At 38.9% G+C, this 9,307-nt stretch overlaps 1 non-coding gene across 1 annotated transcript; it reads right to left on the bottom strand.

The window, feature by feature from the left end:
* Window positions 1–2,553: 2,553 nt before the first annotated feature.
* Window positions 2,554–2,660, bottom strand: LOC131234070 (small nucleolar RNA R71). Its single transcript, XR_009165483.1, has one exon. It is a non-coding gene; the product is annotated as a small nucleolar RNA R71 (small nucleolar RNA).
* Window positions 2,661–9,307: the final 6,647 nt, after the last annotated feature.

Below are 9,307 nucleotides of genomic sequence, written 5' to 3'. Positions count from 1 at the left end.
TACCAATCAAAACAATGATGAATAACTATTAAAAACCTTTTGAAGGCCATAAAAGTTTTGGATCAATTTGATCTTTGTAGTTTACCTTCATCTAGATCTTCTTTACATTATCAACAAGTTGGATTGCAAATAAACATTACTAAAACCTTACGATGGGCTCTTTATAATTTTTAATGGCGAGGCACTATATTATCATTCTTTCCAGTGGTGTGGTCCACTTAAGATTTAAATCTACACAATTTTTTTATACCCGGCCCAAAAATGGGTTGAAGAAACATAGGGGCGGCAAGGATATACAACACATCATCAAAATCTCACTTTTGTTATCTAACTTTTCAATTTTTTTTGTCAAAATACAAAATCTAGTTTTCTTTTTTAAAATATATATTCTTTTACAATTTGTCATTTTTTTCACAATTTTGTTTAAATTTTTAAATTTTCTTTTTCAAAATATCATTTTTTAATCTCACTTTTTTTATATAACCTTTTAATTTTACTTGTCAAAATACAAAATCCAGTTTTCTTTTTTAAAAAATATATATTTTTTTACAATTTGTCAATTTTTCACAATTTTGTTTAATTTTTTAAATTTTCTTTTTCAAAATATCATTTTTTTATCGAAATCTTTTTTTTTTTTTCAAAATTATCAACATTATTCAAAGTTCGTAATTTTTTTTTTTCTAAATCTAAATTTTTCTTAAACATTGTTAATTATTTTTCTAAGCTTCTCAACTATTTTTTTTTCGAAATTTATAATTTTTTTTGAACTTCTTAATTTTTGACCTACAAGCATTAGAGACGATCTTTAACAGTCTCAAATGACCGCTATAAGACGGCTAATGACTCTCTAATGCAGATGGTCTTTAACAGTCTCAAATGATTGCTATAAGACAGCTAAGGACCGTCTCTAATACAGACGGTCTTTGACAGTCTCAGATTACCGGTAAAAGATGGCCAATGACAGTCTCCAATGCAGACGGTCCTTGACTGTCTTCGATGACTGCCTATAAGACAGCCAATGGAGACGGTCCTTGACAGTCTCAGATTACTAGTAAAAGACGGCCAATGGCCATCTGTAATGCGGATGGTCTTTGACCATCTCAGATGACCGCATATAAGACAGTTAAAAACCATCTTTTATTCCAGACGATCGATAGCCGTCTTTTCTCTGTAGTTAATGACGGATTCTGACCGTCTTAAATGAAAAGATAATTTTCTTTCATATTAAGGATGGTCAAGAGCCGTCTGAAATTTTAGAGACGGTTTACGGCCGTCTCTAAACCGTCTTTGAACCAAGGAATTTTGCAGACGGTCCACAACCGTCTTAAAATTCATCTTTTTTTTGTTTTTTTCATTTTTCACAGTGGGGTTCACGCAAAGGCTTCTTTGTAGGAATGGTTGCACGGACTCTTACAAAGGCTTTTCTTTGCAGAAATGGTTGCGCGGACTCGCGCAAAGGTTTTTTGCAAAGTGGAACGTGCAAAGGCTCCCCTTAAGAAGTGGTGTAAGAGGCTTTCATTATGACAAAAGTCCATAAAAGGCGGAGCATGGAGCTTTGCCTTAGGACAATGCTCCTCTCCAAGTGGCGCAAACCACTTTTCCTCCCATTTCATTTGCATGGGGTCACGTAAAACGCTTTCCATTTCTTTCCATTGCGCGAGGTCGCGCAAAGAGGCTTGTCTCTCTTATCTCTCGTCTTCCTTCCCTCTTGTCTCTCTTCCCTCTTGTCTTCCAACCAACCAACCACCACTTTTATAGGCATCCCTCTTACATAGTGGTGATCACCACCACTTTTTTCTTCATACAACTTCCACCCTCCTTCCATACATAGTGGTGTTCAACCATTTTTCCTTAAATAGTGGTGTACAACCACTTCATAAAAATGACACCCATGCACCCCTTTTTACCAAAATACCCTCTTCACTTCTTTTTACCAAAATACCCTTAGTGGCTTTTGACCAAAATACTCCCAATCACTGCTTTTTACCAAAATACCCTCAGTCACTACTTTTTTCCAAAATATCCCTAGTCACTGCTTTTTACCGAAATAAGGAGTGCACAACCCTGGGAAGGATCTGCACCATGGAATTCTCTGACTAATGCGATGGAATATTTTTTGTTCCTCAACATGGCTGTAAATCAACCACAACCTACAGTTGAAGAAGTTCAAGATGAAAATGAGGTGCATAATGCACTCCCGTGTCGTACTCTACGAGATTATTTACAATCGACAAGGGTGAGTAGACCTTCCTACATGATATTTCTATTGAATGTAGGAACTGTAGATATTAAACTAGGGATAATTCAACTCCTTCATAAGTTTCATGGACTAGAATATGAAAGTCCATACTTGCATATGAAAGAGTTCGATGAAATTATATCTACATTATACTTCCCAAATGTGTCTGAGGACACATTTAGACTGAAATTGTTTCCTTTTTGAAAGAAAAGGCTAAGTCATGGTTACATTCCTTAAGACCAAGGTCCATTGGCACGTGGGCTGAGATGATGAGGGGGTTCTTTAAAAAGTTCTTCACCTATCATAAAACAAATATCTTAAGGAAAGTAATCATGAATTTTGTGCAAAAAGAGGATGAGACCTTCTTCTAATGTTGGGAGCGATTTAAGGATCTCATAAATTCATGTCCACAACATGACTACGAAACGTGGCGGATAACAAGCTTTTTCTATGAGGGATTGACCTCACCCATGTGCCAATTTGTGAGGATGATGTGTAATGGGGAATTCATGAATAAGGAAGCCGATGATGTATGAGATTATTTTAATAAACTTGTTGAAAACGTGCAATCATGGGATACCTCTTCAAGAATTACCACTTCTAAGCCTACTCAATCAAAGGAAAGGAGAGGAATTTATGTTCTAAAAGAGAACGATGATATAAATGCAAGAGTGACCAAACTCACAAGAAAAGTCGAGGCCATGGAACATAAGAAGGTAGAACCCGAAAAGGCTGCAAAAGTTGTTTGTGGTATTTGTGCTTGTAACATACATACAACTGACAATTACCCAACAATTCTTGCTTTTTAAGAAATATTAAATGAGCAATCAAATGCCGTAAACAACTATAAAAAATATTTCAGTGGACCCACCTCAAATACGTATAACTCAAGGTGGAGGAACCATCCAAACTTCAATTGGAGGAACAGACAAATGACTACTCCTCAAGGGATCCTTAACCAATTTCTGAATCAAAGGAAACCTCAAGAGGATCCGGTCTTAAAACATATTCGAAACCAAGAGATTTTTAATCAGGGTATACTGCAAGCCTTTCAGGACCTTACAAAGGCCATACAAGGGCTGGAAATAAAAAATTCGATTAGAGAGAAAGGGATCCTTTCGGCTCAGCCTCTCCCCAACCCAAAGCATCAATATGAAATCAGTGACCTAAGCTCTTCAAAATAGATGGAGCAGGCTAAGTCTATCAACACTCTTATGAGTGGGAGGACAATTGACAAATCTATTCCGGTGAGGACTGAAAAGCCTAAGGACTCAGAAATAGATGATGATAGACCTAGCAATGCTCCATATGGGTTAGAACCAGAATCTTAAAGTAAGTTGAATATTGCTCCATTCCCTCAATGGTTGATTGCATCAAAACCTCTCTCTAACTCTCAGGATATTCTAGAGGTGCTTAAGTAAGTGAATGTCAACATCCCTCTATTAGATACCGTTAAAATATCCCTTCATATGCCAAATTTCTAAAAGACTTATGTACAACTAAAAGACGGAAAAACATACAAACGAAAATCTTTTTAATAAAAGAAGTGAGTGTCATCCTCAAGCAAGATGTGCCACAAAAATACAAAGATCCCAGTAGCCCAACCATCACTTGTGTAATTGGGAACCACAGGATTGAGCATGCACTTCTTGACTTGGGGGCGAGCATAAATCGGATCCCTTACTCAGTTTATGAACAATTGGGTCTAGGTGAATTAAAACCCACCCAGACCACATTATAACTTGCTGATCGCTCAGTTCATGTACCGAGAGGGATGATTGAGGATGTGTTGGTCCAAGTTGATAAATTTTACTATCCAGTAGATTTTATTGTCTTGGATACTCAACCCATCATAGATGTGAGTACTTAAATACCTGTCATTCTTGGTAACCCATTCCTTGTTACATCAAATGCTATCATTAATTGTAGGAATGGGATTATGAATTTATCTTTCAAAAATATGACATTAGAGCTCAACGTCTTTTGTTAACATGAACAAATGGCCAGAGGATGATGACGATACCCATAACATTAACATGATCGATTCTTTCGTGGAAGATAGAGCACTCCTGACTTTATACTATAACACTCTAGGGATGTGCGTGGCCCACTCCCCTAATTTAGATGATGACATGATTATGAAGATGGATGTCTTGCTTTATGCTACGCCAGTACTTGAAGTTAACCAGTGGAGGCCACAATTTGAAAAATTGTCCCAAACCGACGTAGTGCCTCTACTGTCTAGCCTTTAAGCACCAAAGCTTGACCTAAAATCTTTACCTGTCGATCTTAAATATGTCTATTTAGGTTAAGATGAGACATACTCGGTGGTGATCTCTTTTCACTTTGAGAGAGAACAAGAGAGTGTGCTTATTTCCACTCTCATTAAGCATAAAGGAGCTCTTGGATGGTCGATTGCGGACCTAAAGGGAATTGCCTTTGATTTGTACTCACCATATCCACTTGAGGATAATGTGAAAACTTCCCGACAACCACAACGTCGAGTCAATCCAAATATGAAAGCAGTGGTTAAGGCTAAGGTAATTAAGTTATTGGATGTAGGTATCATATACCCTATATTCGACAGTCAATGAATGAGTTCAACTCAGGTAGTTCTTAAGAAGTTCGAAATCACCATCTTAGCCAATACCGACAATGAACTCATGCCAACTAGAGTTACTACTGGTTGGAGAATGTGCATTGACTAAAGGAAGTTGAATACCATCACAAGGAAGGATCACTTTCCTTTTCCCTTCATTGATCAAATTTTGGAAAGGCTAGTCGGTCAATCTTATTATTGCTTCCTTGATGAATATTCGGGCTATAATCAGATAGAGATAGCTCTTGAAGATTAAGAGAAGACAACATTCACATGTCTCTTTGGCACCTTTACTTACCGAAGGATGTTAATCGGACTATGTAATGCCACCGCCACTTTTCAGCGATGCATGTTAAGTATTTTTTTTGACATGGTGGGGCAATATTTAGAGGTCTTCATGGACGTCTTCTCTATCTTTGGTCCATCCTTCAGCGAGTGTTTGAAAAATCTTTAAAATGTGCTGAAATGATGTGAGAAAAAGAATATTTATTCAGATTATTCAGCGAAGCACAAAAATGATTTAAAGAGTCATACAGAAGAAGAATATTTATATGTGATACCCTCGCCGTATGGTCAAGAATGGCTAATGCACTATTCAGATAAGGCCACTGTTCAGTATCCTTGAACATGCATACAGTGGCAGAGATAGCATTCTTAAACAGCATGAGCATATAAGGAGGAACTTTATCTAGAGAGAGTTTATCTGATATTGTGGCTATTGAATTAGAGCTCGCTGAGCCGCTAGAAGAAGGAATAACTGCTGCTAAAAGAGAAAGAGAGTGATGTAGCAACAATAAAATATTAAGAATGAAGATGAATTAGAAGAAAATATATACCATCTCCGGGAGCAGGTTGTGAAATAATTGGTGATGTAGATGCCCCTATTTCCGAAGGTTCGAGAATATCTATGACAGTAGTCATAATATTAAAAGATAACTCCCTAGCCCGGGTACTCAAATCCAAAGTCATCGGCATTGCCATGTCAATGAGATCAAAGGGAATTAGAGACAGCGAGCAACTGGTTGAAGGGTGGCAGGATGTGCAATTGTCATCCTTTCAACATGAACTTGTTCAACAACAACTCTATTTTCTTTAGCAGCCAATGGGATGTCTGAAGTATCTTGGTTTAACTCTATGCTTCGAGGAGAAACCAGCACTTCCGTCATCATCTGCACTTCTGGTGCATAAATTCCAACCTCTCTCGATGATGAAACTTCTGCGATACTAGGAAGGGCTATAGGATCTTGTTGAAGCATATCAGTGACAACTACATGCGAAGGAGAATACAGAGCGTCATAAGATACAAAAATATTCATGCCCGAGGAACAGCTGATAATCGAGTTGTTCTTCTTCGATGGGAGTGCTCACTCGGACAATTAGTGAAGAGAGGCACCTTGAATTTCTTGCTGAATTTCCATAAATGGAACATCTCTAATTTTTCCTTCTTCACTAATGTCCACCTCTTCATCTTCCCCCTGGTTATCATCTTTCAACGTGTTACCTTCATCAGTTAAACTTACACTAGAAGATGTCTTACTAGTTTCAATTTCTTTAGAATAACTAGACGAGCTCTCCTCAGAAACTATTTGCTTACCCTTGGATGGAAGATCCACCTCGACAGGAGAGGATCAGACATCTCTGAGGGGAGGAGAAGTGGTTTGTTGGACCTGTACTTGAGGTGAAATAGATCTTGTCTGAGAACGGGTTCTCAGAGAAGAACGAATCAACCCTGCCGCAGGAGATATCGTAACTATAGCTTAGTTCCTTACCCCTCGAGTAGGAGTATATAAAGTGGTAATTGGAACTTCAGGCTAATTTAGAGAAGCAATTGTGGAGGATTGTCTCTCTGATTGTCTTATGAGGTCCAAAGAAGACCCACAAGAAATCCACCCTTCCAAAGTATTAGCTACCATTATCTTCTGAATGGGTTCCTCCAAGGAAATTTTTAGACAAACTTGACCAAGGGCGGCGACATGGTCTCTTTCAATGATATAACCAATGCCTTGTTCTGCCCTATAGTTTCTTATCATGGGAGGGGGAATCATCAAGTTCAAGCCTCCTACATTTGGATGCGGTGGTGGATGCATCAATTCCATCTTGTGCGATGCCTTGTTCTGGCCTGTAGTTTCTTATCATGGGAGGGGGAATCCAAACAGGCCAATCCACCGGGTAACAATTACACATAAGATGGAATTGATGCGTCCACCACCACATCCAAAGGTAGGAGGCTTGAACGTGATGATTGTAGCTGAGGAGAACAAAGCGGGAGCAAAAATTTCTAGCCAGCAAGTGTTTCCATATTAGAGCCTAGTTACAAGGACCTACTCTGTAGCTCCTCATTATCTGAGTAACGGCTTCCCCATCCTGTGGCATAGTTTGATCATAACCAAACTGTCGTGCAAACGTACTCGAGTAGTAAGGTTCACGCCAAAACTCATGGCCTTCTCGCAAGAGGAGACTACTCGATCTGATGTAAATGAAAAAGGTTAGCTATTATTGTCTATCGCGTCTTTGTCTTCAACTTGGTGAGATAGGGGGAATTGAAAAAAATCAATAGAATCTATTCCTTGATCTTGTCAACTACCCAGTTGTATGTCTTCTTTATCCTTTTACACTGTTGGTAGTGACATCGAGGTAGATGTCCTGGGTTGATGTAAGCTTTCTCGAGGTTTCCGTACGTCCATGGAGAGTATACACCTAGCCAACCAGAGAAGTAATGCCAGGATGTATACACTGATGAGGCTTTGACGGCTGGACTTGAACAATGCGTCGCAACATCCTCGAAGGCTCTATATATAGAACAAAGAACAGGAGGGGCTAATGAATATTTCCTACCTTCAGCCATCACTCCAGCAACTGTAAACAGAGTCGGCCGGAAAACATCTGCCCATTTTGAACTTGGTAGTGTCATTAGACTGAGCCAATAAGCGAGGAAGGCAGCTAATTCAATGTTGGAGTTATAATATGCCAAACTCTTTATTTTGCGCCTGAGGTTCTCTAAATCCCATTAATGGCTACCCAAGAAGCTGCGAAAAGAACAGAAGATGTTAAAAAATATATAATATAAAGATATATGCTTCTGAATATACACAAACTAAAAGTAGTCAGAGAATGTACTACAAGTCTCTCGTGAAGTGCGTAAGCCATTGGAAAGGTGATATCTTTTGGATGTCAGGGAATTTAGACTTTCCTGAAAGAGTTTTATGGTTGTTGCAAAAACCAAAGGAGATCTTTCAGGGTCGAAATAAGCAAATTCTTCATTCGTTGGGATAAATTCATCAAAGAAACATCCCGTGACAGGAAGTCCCGCCATGCGATGAAGATCCCATTAAGTTATGCTTACTTTATCTACGGGCAGATGGAAAGAGTTTGTCGTTGGAGATGAATACTTCAGGAAGCCCTTATACACGATAGCGTCTTTGCAAAAATAGTCAGAAGTAGCTTCAATTGTACTATACAAACCAATGTCAGCTAGTACTTGCATGTATTTCCTCAGAATATTCTTCACCCATGCGTTATAGTAAAAGCGATGGGAAAGAAAGCCGCGCGTCTGAAACTCTTCGTAACCCCACAAAGAATCTCTATTATGAAAGCATTGTTGAATGGTCTTGAAGTAGTGAGGGGGATAGAGTATGATAATTATAACATGGGATCAAGAATTGCATGTAGGATATTTGGCCCATCTTCTGCTGCAATCCTCTCTCCAAAAGGAAGCCTTCCAAGATCTTTGGTTCCTTGATGACCCAATTGGCAGTGAAAAGGAGTTTGTTTTGTGCCATTTAGTCAGTCGACTTGCTTTGAAGCATGGAGAGATGGCGATGAAGATTCATCAGGATAATAATTGTTTCATCCTGTTAAGGATTTCTGAACTTGATCACCTCTTGTTGTATCTTGATACTATCCCATGTGTTTTGATATCACTTTTTACTGTGTTCCTTAATCTTCTCTTGTAGAATCTCTCCCTTGCTCTTTGTCTTCTTCTTCTTCGAAAATGTAGAAGGTGAAGATTCTACGTTAGTAGGATGAGAGCTATTGGTGCGGAAGTTGGCTGTAGATTTCAATCAGGTCTCCCAATTAGATTCGCAGCCTTTTCTTGGTGGCTTCTCGATGTCCACCATTATGATGGCGTTCTGAATTAGGCTAGTTAAAAGAAGAATGCGATCAGAGAAGTCAACAGTCGGAGGGACTGGTTCTCTAAAAGGAGAAGGTTGCTCACCAGTCACTCAAACTTTCTTCTTGGGGCGATCTTCGATAGAGCGAGATTAAGGATTTGAAGACTCGGATTGTCGGGAAGGAGTAGCTTGATCCTTTAAGGAAATGCATTATCTCTTGGTGTGGGCCATTGAGAACTGAAGAAGAAATTTTCGATAGAGTTTGATGACTTAGAAAAATTCTGCAAAGTGCAGAGCTGTTGCGGGCAGAGAGCTGTTTCACGCAAAGGTTCATTGCACGGAAAGGCAGTTGCAGGA

Source organism: Magnolia sinica, chromosome 18 (genome assembly GCF_029962835.1).
Source record: "Magnolia sinica isolate HGM2019 chromosome 18, MsV1, whole genome shotgun sequence".
In the NCBI taxonomy this organism is placed as follows: domain Eukaryota; kingdom Viridiplantae; phylum Streptophyta; class Magnoliopsida; order Magnoliales; family Magnoliaceae; genus Magnolia; species Magnolia sinica.
This window is presented reverse-complemented; position numbering and strand designations above follow the sequence as displayed.